Genomic DNA, 12,006 nt, shown 5'->3' on the forward strand with positions numbered 1-12,006 from the left:
CTATACAAACATATACTGTAGAATACGGTAAGAAGCACATGGTCAGGCTATGATACATATTTCCGAAATTGTGTACACTATTTGTGTTTATAAAATAATCCAATACTTGAATATTGCAGAACAGTTTCTCTGTATACTACATTCACCTGCATGTGTAGCAGCAGCAGCTCCATATCTCTGTTGACATGCCTGAGTCCTGAAGCATGTTGTTGTTGGTCTGATGCTCCTGTAAATGAATGCTAACTGCACTGACCGATTATGAGTTAGCACATCAAAGCAGGGGTGTGAGCTCGGCAGGCACTCTGCTATACTGTCTGATTTAGCAGATCAGCCCAAACAGCCTAGAGTCAATTACCAGGCTTAGCTAAGATATGAAGTCAAGTAGCTATGATGTCAACCAACACACAGGAAACAGAAAGACTGAGAAGGCAGGAGGCAAAGCGGGAGAGGAGAGAGTGGGGTGGGGGTTGGGAGTACCAGAGAGAGAAACCTTGGAGGCCATTTCAATACTTTTCTCGATTTATCTCCCTGGTCTCTCCTCCCCTGCCTCCTACCGAATGCCCACAGGTACAGAGTAGACTTCCACTAAGCAGTATTATTTGAATAATTCCTTCCTGCTGCTCTTCTTTTTTCTGTTTTCTTTCATTTTTTTCTTACTGGTTGAGCATGAGCAGAATCATTGTGAGAAGAGATGAGGAAGATTACTTTAAACACTCACATTACAAGTGCACCTAGCAACTTCCAATTTATTAAAGGGATAGTTCACTCAAAATTCAAATTTCACTCATTATCTACTCACCCTCATGTCGACTAAGGGCTGGGAGAAGTTACAGAGTTATCCGTGGCTTCTCTGAGTTACAGGGGGTCTCGGCATAGCAGTGCATGCCCATATAACGGTTGCAAATGGATACCACTTTTCTTCATAACAAAAAGACACACCAAAAAACATCCAAATACCTCCATGCTGCTCGTATGTAATGTCCGTCTTGTATTGAAGCCCCAAAATGCGAAATTGTTCCGAAAAAAATTAAATAAGTCTATATTTCAAGCTTGTTTGTAGCGGAAGCTCCTCTTCTTGGTTCATCCAATTTGGACGGACCAGAGTCCGTCCTCTTCCTGGTCCGTCCAATTTGGACGAACCAGGAAGAGGAGCTTCCGCTACAAACAAGCTTTTGCTCTTCCTGGTCCGTCCAAATCTCGCGCAATTTGCATTGACACCCAGTTCACGGCTCCGCAAATCGCGCGAGATTCCGGCAGAGCAACACTGGGAGCTTCCGCTACAAACAAGCTTAAAACATAGACTTATTTAATTTTTTTCTGAACAATTTCTCATGTTGGGGCTTCAATACAAGAGGGACATTACAGACGAGCAGTATGGAGGTATTTGGATGTTTTTTGGTGTGTCTTTTTGGACGAAGAAAAGTGAGGCCCATTCGCAACTGTCATATGGACATGCAGTGCTGCACTGAGCCCCTTGTCAGGATAAAAACAGGAAAACTGACATTCGTGTTCGTTTATTCCAAGAGAGGACAAACAACGACGTTCCGGTCAACTATTTATTAATTGGATCATCAAAGGAATCAGATACAAGAAACTCTCCTGTTCAGGAAATCGCAGTCTGCAAGCAGTTAACTGCAACCACCATCCCAAGAGAGCGAGAATTCTCTGTCTTCTCCCTAAAACAAAGGCGTTACATTAATTTTAATAAATTTGCACTATGTGTGTGTAATTAATCCTTATTGGTCAAAAACAGGTGGGGTGTGGCTGTGGTTTAAACTTAGCCCTCCCTTCGTTGGTGCCCTCTGGCTGGCACATGTTGGTCCCATCTTCCCAGCACACGAACCTCTGGGCCTGAAACACAACAAAGCCCTCCCTACACTGACATAACTTTCCACCCAGGTGTCTGAGGGGTCAGGGCAGATAATACAGACCATTAAAACTCTTCCTCACAATGCTTCATTCAGCAGGCCACAGGCCTCTCATCCTCTCCTCCCTTTGGCCTTGGAGATGTTTTGCTTTCACTGTGGCTCTGTGTGCCCTCAGTTTACCTCTGAATGATCAAACAGGTTACTGGTATTCATTGCATTATGAATTAAGCTGAACACTAATCTATATGGTTTGCTTTAAACTCAGGGGGTTAGTCAGAAATATAAGACACGATAGGTTAGTTAAAACATGAGACTAAACTTTACTACTACTTAAAGTGAACGCATAACTACATAAAGGCAAATGTTTCACACCACGCAGGATTAACTTGTTTAATTGGGTAAAATGAGTAAGTGCTCAGTCTAATAAAACAATCATCAGTGAGATATATGCATTGTTGATCAGTACTGTCAAAGTGGAGAATATATGTTCAGTGTTAGTTCTGGTGATGAGGTAACTGTGTGCAGCTTTGCAGTCTCCAGTGTAGAGACACAGGTTCAGGTTTATTTCATCAGTCAGTAAAACATTGGTGTTCTGTTTTATTTATTAATCAGTAAGGCACAATATCAACTTCAGTTAGTAAAAGGCAAACATTCAATGTTAAGACAATTTTCACCCTAACACCCTGTAACTCAGAAAAGGAACGGAGGACTCTGAAACTTCTCCCAGCCCTTAGTCGACATGAGGGTGAGTAGATAATGAGTGAAATTTGAATTTTGGGTGAACTATCCCTTTAAATTACATGTATGTATTACATTGCAGTTGTTGTGTCTGTCCTCGCATCACCATGGCAGCGGAATGGGAGCGGACAGCATTTCTACTGTTGAACCACTTTTTTTCACAGACAATGTCAGATGGCTTCAAACATACACCGAGGGGTTTGTTTACTTCAAGGAAGTCGACATGTTTGTAAACGGAGATGTAATACAAAGTCCATGAAGTCTTGTGTGAGAGTCAAGTTGATGCTCTCAATGGCCCTCATTTATCAAAGTTGCGTAGGATCTGGTGTAAATATCAGCGTGCTGTGCGCCAAGTGCCACGTGTGATTTACTAAAAGTGTGTAAACTGCCAATTTCGGTGTTGATAAATCTGGCGACTGAAAACGGTCGTAATTTAAATGTCACCCCCCCGATGTATTCCTGCTTTTTTAGACCTAAAGTATTAGGAAACTAGAGCCTCAGGTTGAATTTGCCCAGAAATGAAGTTAATTAGTTAACTTGGGTTCAGGAGCGAGACCACGCCTCAACCACACCTCTAATCACTAAGCAAGCCTTCATATACCCGGCCACCCCCTCTCCCTCTGTTTGCCTCAGACGTTTCTAGGTCAGGCAGACTGCGCTGCCAAGCACGCACATCATGGCCCACGAATTACAGGTCAACTTCCCTCCCACTCGTCGGGGAGGGCCGAAAGCCGCGGTCGCCCCAGGCAGAGCCGCAGAAGCCAGCTCCAAGGCTCTCCTCGCCGCAGCCGGCATTCACCCCACTCGGACGCCGGCTTTCGTCCCCGGCGCAGAGCGCCCTCCCCTCCGACCCGGCCGACTCGTCGCCACTTCGAGCCTGACATCAAGGACTGGACCGTCGCTCGCCTCCGCCGCTTCCTGAAAGGAAAGGGCATCCCCTTCCACAGCAATGACAACAAAGCAACGCTGTTCAACATCACCTGCACTCCAGCGGCCATATCCGAACCTCCCGCGCTTCCGGGTTCTTCCCACGGACCGAGCGCCGACAACGTCACCGCACGTGACGTCACAGGGCTCGCGTCGCCTCCTCACCGCCAGCCCGCAGCATCAGCTCCCCCTGGCGGGGAACAGGTCGTATCTACCCCTGCTCCCTTCGATTTCAATCAGGCAATCACTGCCTTCTTTTCATCTCTCCGTCCACAAGCTCCACAATCCTCCCATGCACACGCATCCTTCCATCCCATCATCCCTTCCTCTACCCTTCCTCCCGCTGCACCCAGCCATGCAGCTTCTGCTCCTCCCTCTCTCCCGACGACCCTTCCGGCAGCCAGGAGACCCAACCACAGGCTCTCCAAAGCTGCAGCTTCCAGCCCCCCTCTTCATTTCCATCTGCTCTGTCCTTTATCCCGACCCTCCCCCTCCCTCCCCCCATACCCAAATGTGTTTTCTCCTGCAACTAACTACTCTCTAGCCACAGCAGCCCCACCGATTCAGCCGGCCTCATCAGTGCATCGCCCTTCTCCCGTCTCTTCCGCTTTGCGTCACCAAATCCTCTCCGGTAATTACGTCGATCTATCCCAGCTCTTGCAACCGTCCATAATCGAAGCCAGTCAGCCCAGAGAACTGCTCACCAATTTAGGTCCAGTGCAGCTCCGCCAGCCACAACCCTCCAGGTCGAAAGACCTTACTTCCACCGAGTTCGCTTTCGCCTTCTCTCTCTACCGCAACGTCATTTGCTCAGCATTTCCCTCTCATAGAACCGAGCTTCGGAGGAACAGGGTTCTACTCCTACCACATGCATTTCGCCAGCCAAGCAGCAGGGCGCATCCAACAATTCAACCAGGGCACATACTGGGGAGTCCTCGATTCAGAACTCTACTGCCGCATCTTCGCGGCCCGCACTTCTCTCTCCTGCGAATTGTGTGGAGCCCCTTCCCAACCTGCTTCGGTGTGCATGGTGAGTAACCCGCCCCCTCGCTCACGTCCCTCCTCTTCACGCAACCCTGTCTTCGACCGATTATCAGCCGCAGCGCCTCCTCCTCCCCCCATCCCCAAGCCGGCAGCTATTCGTCCAGCTGTTAACGTTCCCTTACCGAAGGGAATCAACAAACGGGGAAGGCCGATCCTCTATCAAGGGGGCAGGATGGTCTGCAACAACTTCAACCATCTGGGTTGCTCTCTGTCCACCTGCCGCTTTCTGCACGTCTGCTCCTTTTGTGGAGGAGCCCACGCCAGATCCACTTGCCCTCACAACCCAACCACCCTTCCGGACTGACTAGCACGCCACCTCAGCACACCAGTCAAGGTAAACGTCTTAGCCGAAGCTTTACAACACCATCCAGATAAACAGTTTGTGCACTTCCTTATCAACGGCTTCACTCACGGGTTCCACCCGGGCATAGAGGTTTTTCCAGACACCATTCACACCTGCCACAACCTCCAGTCCGCCCTCACCGAACCCGACACCGTTACCACCCTCTTGGCTAAAGAAGTCAAAGAAGGCTTCATGATAGGCCCGTTCGACAGTCCCCCCTTCCCCGTCTGTCGCATCAGCCCAATAGGGGTGGCCACCCGGAAATACTCAGGGAAAAAGAGGCTGGTCATAGATCTGTCCTCCCCACACGGATCACACGTCCCGAGTATCAACAGCGTTATTCCTAGCCCGGACTTTTCCATGCAATACGCTACCATTGACCACGCCATTACCCTCATCCGTCTGGCGGGCCACGGCGCATGGCTTTCTAAAGCAGACATCACCAATGCATTCAAAGTGTTGCCCATCCACCCCGACTTCTGGCGATTTTTCGGGGTACGCTGGAACGGGGCATACTACTTCGCCGTCCGCCTCACCTTCGGCTGCAAAAGCAGCCCCAAAATCTTCGATTCCCTTTCCGAAGCCTTATGCTGGATCCTGATCAACACTTACAAACTGCCTTACCTAATCCACCTTCTTGACGATTTCCTCATTGTCACCCCGCCATCCTCGCCCCCCCACTCTGGACTGTCTTCCCTCATGAAGGCCTTCTCCGAACTCGGCGTCCCTCTCTCCGAAGAGAAGACCTCAGGGCCGGCCACTTCAATCGAGTTCCTTGGCATTACTTTAGACTCCGTGTCCTTTCAAGCATCTCTTCCGTCCGAGAAAATTCAACGTATTTCTCTGCTCTTGTCAAACTACCTCCTGGCTGAGAGGTGCACCAAATGCCAGCTTTTGGCCCTGCTCGGTCACCTCAATTATGCAACGCGCATAATCCCTCAGGCCAAGTCCTTCCCCTCCAACCTTCTGGATAAAGCCGCAGCGGCCCCCTCTCTCCACGACAGAGTCGTGCTTGACGATGCATGCAAGATGGAGATGCTCATGTGGCAACAATTCCTGACCACCTGGAACGGTGTCTCATTCTTCTATGATGACTTCCTCACTCATCCCGAGGATATTCAGCTCTACACCGACGCTGCACCCTCCATCGGCTTCGGAGGCTACTACGGAGGTAGATGGTTTTCTTCCGCCTGGCCAGTCGAGTTCAACTCTCTTACCCCTGAGTCTCATACTCAGTCTTCCGCACTTTTCGAGTTGTATCCCATCATCATAGCTGCTATCCTTTGGGGGCACTAATGGTCACGGAAATGCATCGTCATCCACTCTTACAACATAGCAGCCATAGAAATCATTAACAAAGGTAGATCCCGTTCTCTAGCCATCATGCAGTTCCTGCGCAGACTTACACTAGTCTCAGCCCGCCACCGGTTCATCCTTAAAACAGCCCACAATCCCGGTCACCAGAACGGCATCGCTGATTCATTGTCCCATTTTTCCTTCCAGAAATTCAGACGCTTGGCTCCAGAATCGGATCTTCATCCCACTCCGGTCCCACCGTATTCAGCCACAATTCACAACTAACTCCTCAGCTAGCCTACATTACCAGAGCCTCTCAAGAAGCCGTCCTCGACAGCCTGGCCCCGAGCACGCTCTCGGCCTACCTCACAGGCTGTAACTGCTTTAAGTCTTATCTTGCCGCATACCAGCTGCCATTTCCCTCCCTGGACGTCATGTCCATCTGTAACTTCGTCACCCACGCTCATTCCGTACAGAAAATCAAATCTTCCACCATCCAAACATACTTGGCCGGAATCAACTTCATCCTTAAACTAGTCACCGGACACCATTGCTCCTCCACTTCTCATTCCCACGTCACCATGCTGATTAAAGGATTAAGGAAGCGGGAGCCTCCACGTACAACGAGACGCTTGCCTCTCACCGCCGACCTTCTCGCTCTCTGCATCCGTACACTCCGTTCGGGTTACATGTCCCCCGCGGTGGACCTAACCCTCGAATCCATGTTCATGCTGGCTTTCTTCGGCTTCCTGAGATGCTCCGAATTCGCCCCTACCTCTCCTCGATTCGACCCCGTGTCCGACGTCACCTTCCACACTTCCGAATCACTCATATTCTCTCTCAGAAGAAGCAAGACAGACCAGCTGGGAATCTCGTTCCCAATCTACATTTTCCGCCTCGATTCCTACCTCAGCCCTTTCGAACCAATATCTAAGTACGTCTGCTCCAGGTACTCCGCGAACGCATCCCCCATGCAACCCCTTTTCGTCACCGAAACAGGGAAAATGGCTACCCGGTTCTGGTTTCAGAAACACTTCCATAACATTCTCCGCGTCTCGGGAATATCTCCCTCTCACTACTCGTGCCATTCCTTCCGAATCGGTGCGGCTTCCACGGCCGCCAGGCTTGGCATCTCGGACCAAACCATCCAGGTTCTCGGTCGCTGATCTTCCCAGGCGTACCGTTCTTATATCCGCAATAACCTCGACGACCTCCGGCGGGCGCACACTCAGCTCGGTTCCGCTTAATCCAATTTTGGGGGCTCGCATCCTGCTCTGACCGAATCCCTTTGAGACGGAACACCCTCACCCCTCCACCCCCCCCCCCCTTATTAAATGATTGAACTCACACCGTTGTGGCGTGGTCCTTGCTAGTGAAATGAAGTTAATTAGTTAACTTGGGTTCAGGACCGAGACCACGCCTCAACCACACCTCTAATCACTAAGCAAGCCTTCATATACCCGGCCACCCCCTCTCCCTCCGTTTGCCTCAGACGTTTCGACCCACCCACCCCTCTCCCCTTTGTATCCAGGTATCCCAGGCCTCCTCACTCCCTCTGGCATCACCCAGGGGCTCGCATCCTGCTCTGACCGAATCCCTTTGAGACGGAACCCCCACCCTGAGTCTCAACCGCCGCCATCGCCCCATCCTCCAGACCAGCAGAGCCGGCCCCGACCCCCTTCACCCCTCATTAAATGATTGAACTCACACCGTTGTGGCGTGGTCCTTGCTAGTGAATTGTCCTTTAAGCGGCACCGTAACCCGGCAACCAGTCAAACATTACACAGTATTGCAGCATCTCAAATTTCTGAAAGTGATCACAACATTATGGACTGTAGATAATGAAATCCCTTCCTCGCAATTATATGCTGAGAAATGTTCTCCTTAAACTGTGGGACTATTTTCTCTCACATTTGTTCACAACGTGGTGAACGTTGGCACATCCTAACATGTCATCGACTGAGCCTTTTGGGGATGCTCCTTTAAATCCAATCGTGATACCTGTTTCCAGTTAACCTGTTCACCTGTGGAATGTTTCAGGTGTTTTTAGAACGTTCCTCAAATTTCCCAGTCTTGTGTTGCCACTGTCCCAGCTTTTTTGGAATGTGTTGCAGGCATCAAATTCAAAATGAGTTAATATTTGCAAAAAATCAAACAAACAAACAATAAAATCAGTTTTAATAATTAAATAACCTGCCTTTGTGGTGTATTCAATTGAATATAGGTAGAAAAGGATTTGCAAATCATTGTATTCTGTTTTTATTCACGTTTTACACAATGTCCCGACTTCATTGGAATTGAAGTTTTTGCGTGGGGAAAGCCCTCAAAAAGACAATCAAGATTCCTGAGAAAATTACTCAACAGAGGAAAAACAGTAGGATGCTCTTGAGCCCGGATAAACAGTGAGGTTTCATTAGGATCTTCACACCCGCCTGTGTGCTCAGAGCCTAATAAAAAACATTTGAAAAACAATAGGGCACTAACATGCTGTTATAACAGGAAGAAACACAAAACATTTCAAAATAAAACAGGAAACCATGTACCCCAAATGACGGATCTAATTTTGGTGAAATCATCATCTATCATTTAATATCGCATGCACCAACATTTTGGACGTTGGAGTTTCAGTTAAAAGGATAGTTCACCCAAAATTAAAATTTCACTCATTATCTACTCACCCTCATGTCAACTAAGAGCTGTGAGAATTTTCAGAGTCCTTCGTTCCTTCTCTGAGTTACGGGGGGGGGGGTCCGTGCAGCAGTATTTGTCCATATAATGGTTGTCAATGGATACCAACTTTCTTCGTCCAAAAAGACACACCAAAAAACATCCAAATACCTCCATACTGCTCGTCTGTAATGTCCCTCTTGTATTGAAGCCCCGACATGAGAAATTGTTCCGCCGGTCAGTTCAAATCACGTGAGATTTGCACTGACACAGGAAGAGCAGTGAACTGAGACACTGGGAGCTTCCGCTACAAACAAGCTTACAACCTATACTTATTTAATTTTTTTCGAACAATTTCTCATGTGGGGTCATGTGTGTCTTTTTGGACGAAGAAAGTTGGTATCCATTGACAACCATTATATGGACAAAAACTGCTGCGCGGACCCCCCCGTAACTCAGAGAAGGAACAGAGGACTCTGAAACTTCTCACAGCTCTTAGTTGACATGAGGGTGAGTAGATAATGAGTGAAATTTTAATTTTGGGTGAACTATCCCTTTAATAAACCAATCACATCTGCAGAGCTCACATTTCAGTGCTGATAGTGAATGATGTTACTACACACAACACAATGAAATGTACGAGACACTTTACATTTAACTCTTCAGGGCAATTTCTCCCAGAATCTGAGACTTGCTGAGTGGGAAAAGAATCAGTGCACTGTGCATTGCAGTCACAAAACCCCAGATTTATCTGTGAGGGTCAGATTGATCTATTAGAGACCCCATGTTGACATCACATCCACCATGTTCTGTGCTTATGTTAGCTAAATGCCCGCTCTACACTGAAGCTTTCTGCTGAAATAAGCAGCGTTTTGGCTCCTCTGGGTGCATGGGACAGGGCTGCATTGGATCATCCATAACCATGTACCTGCAGCTCTGACAAACATTCTCCTCACAGTGGACGGAGAGGGGGGAGGGGCACTGTGCCTAACAATGTGTATTTCTTTGGGTGTACTGGGTAATACATTCATTCAAACAGCTTTGTCAAGAAGTGGTGCAGCCCCAAGATGGTACTGTATTTGATTTTCAAGCTGGTCTTTGATTGTGAAAGGGAATGGCACCCATGTGACACTGAAAACAAGTCACGCAATTATTCTACCATGCTGCTTTCCTCTGGAATTAATTCATTTTGATTTGCTGTGTATTTTCAGGGCCTCCTTCCTAATTGGTAATGATTTATCACAGAGAAACCTGTTCATGTCTCAGGCTTTAGTCTTTTGTGATCCCTACTCTCCGAGGTTTCGTGTCACAGTTTTACAGTGGTTTAAAGGGACATTGTGTAACTTCTCCTGTTATCTATTCACAAAAATCGCCATGTGATGTCTCCATGTTTTTACGTTCAGTGGCAGCGTGACGTGACGGTAGGAAACCACGGAAACTCAGCGGAGACACCGGAGCTGTCGGCTCAGGTCGAGGTGGCGTCTGTGAAAAGTCACCGCGGTAACGCAGTGAGGAGGAATGGAGCGTTACACTGATGCTGCATTCACGTGCAGTCGGGCAGACGGCCGTCGCTAACAAACCAGATGTCATTTTAGTCACAGAAGTCGAGAGAAAGCCGGTAAAACGTTGGTCAGGTAAACCATACGACATCGCCATGACAACATATTGTCACGTGTATTGTTTTGCCTTGTGCTGACGGACCACTTGTTTACATAGAGGCTTGTTTATGCCGTTACGTGCAGCGGCTGTCGTCCGTCTGCTGTCTGCCGTCTGCCCAATTTCACGTGAATGCAGCATGAAAAACACGATTGAGTTGCTTGCGATATACAACCGCAAAGCTAGATGGGAGTAATTCCTACACAATGTACCTTTAACATCAGTAGACTTCATTAAAGAGACATCATTGAGACACATTCTAAATTTGCTCCAAATCATTTCCCTGATTGTCTGAGGTTCATTTTAATTAAGATATAAAACTACAAAATTAGCTGGACGAGAAAGCAATATTGGAAACAGTCAGAAAAAGAATAAACATGAATTCCAATCTCTCTGATAACTGGTAGTGTGGAGCAGATCCGGGGAAAAGATTGTCCAGGCTTTTCAACAACAGCAGTTCTCCCTCTCTCCAGTGGTCTCTTCCAAATGGAAGGCACGCAGTAGGAGAGTGGGGGTGGTGGGTGGGAAGGAGTGGTGGGGGTGCAGAGAAGAGGAAGTTATCACCAAATTGCCATATCTACAAAGCTCTCCCTGCACGCCACAGATTTCCCCTCTTTAATCTGACACATACAGCCTCATGCCTGCTAAAACCCTGCAAGGCGCTGTGAGGCTCAGCATCCTGGGCTGAAAGAACACCACAGCCAAGAGAGAGGGGAGTCAGAGGGATAGACGGAGAAATGTAAAAAGAAAAGATAGTGTGTGTGTTTTATTTGTTCTTTGGAGCAAACACGTACCCGGCTTTATGAAGGGAGTTAAATCGTGGAGGTTAATTGAAAAATGAGATAAACAATGGCTGTGAAGGGAAAGAGAAAGATTGCAGCTGGCAGTGCAGGCGAGCCACCACTGAACCTCCCTCAGACTGTGAAACTCTGATAAAAAAGCACAGTTAATTGTCTCACAATTTCTTCCACTTAATTTCAGTCCAATTAGTGAAAAAAAATAGCGAGGAACTGTCTTCTTCCTTTCATTGCCATGCATGTACTGTACCTCCATGGAAAAGAATGGATCTTTCTCTAGACAAGCTTTCATTTTGTCATGAAGTCATGCTCAGCAAAGATGCTTCAATGTCGAACATTATTTCCTAAACAATCCCCTTCAGAGCTCACTCATTTTCTTAACGTTTGCAATGAATTTTCAAGTCCAACTAAATGAAGTCCAACTCATTGGCTGACTAATAACTCCCATGTGAATAAACGAGGCAGAAATGTGGCTGCCTCACTGCTTTCATATCACAATATACAGTGGGAATTTCTGAGGATCAAAAGCAATCCATTTAGTTAAATCCTTCTTTAAGGCAAGAGGCAAAGTGAAATGTCAAAGCACTTAAACGTAGGTAAATGACCTGTGAGATCACAGCAGTGAATGTTCTGCATGGCTTCACTGTGAATGCATCTCTAATAAATAACA

The 12,006-nt window shown here is 47.6% G+C and overlaps 1 pseudogene; it reads left to right on the forward strand.

Moving 5' to 3' along the window:
* The first annotated feature begins 2,829 nt into the window (after positions 1-2,829).
* Positions 2,830-6,501, forward strand: LOC146979065 (uncharacterized; annotated as a pseudogene).
* Positions 6,502-12,006: the final 5,505 nt, after the last annotated feature.

Source organism: Trachurus japonicus, chromosome 11, assembly GCF_045865225.1.
Source record: "Trachurus japonicus isolate A0001 chromosome 11, Traja_1.0".
NCBI lineage: Eukaryota > Metazoa > Chordata > Actinopteri > Carangiformes > Carangidae > Trachurus > Trachurus japonicus.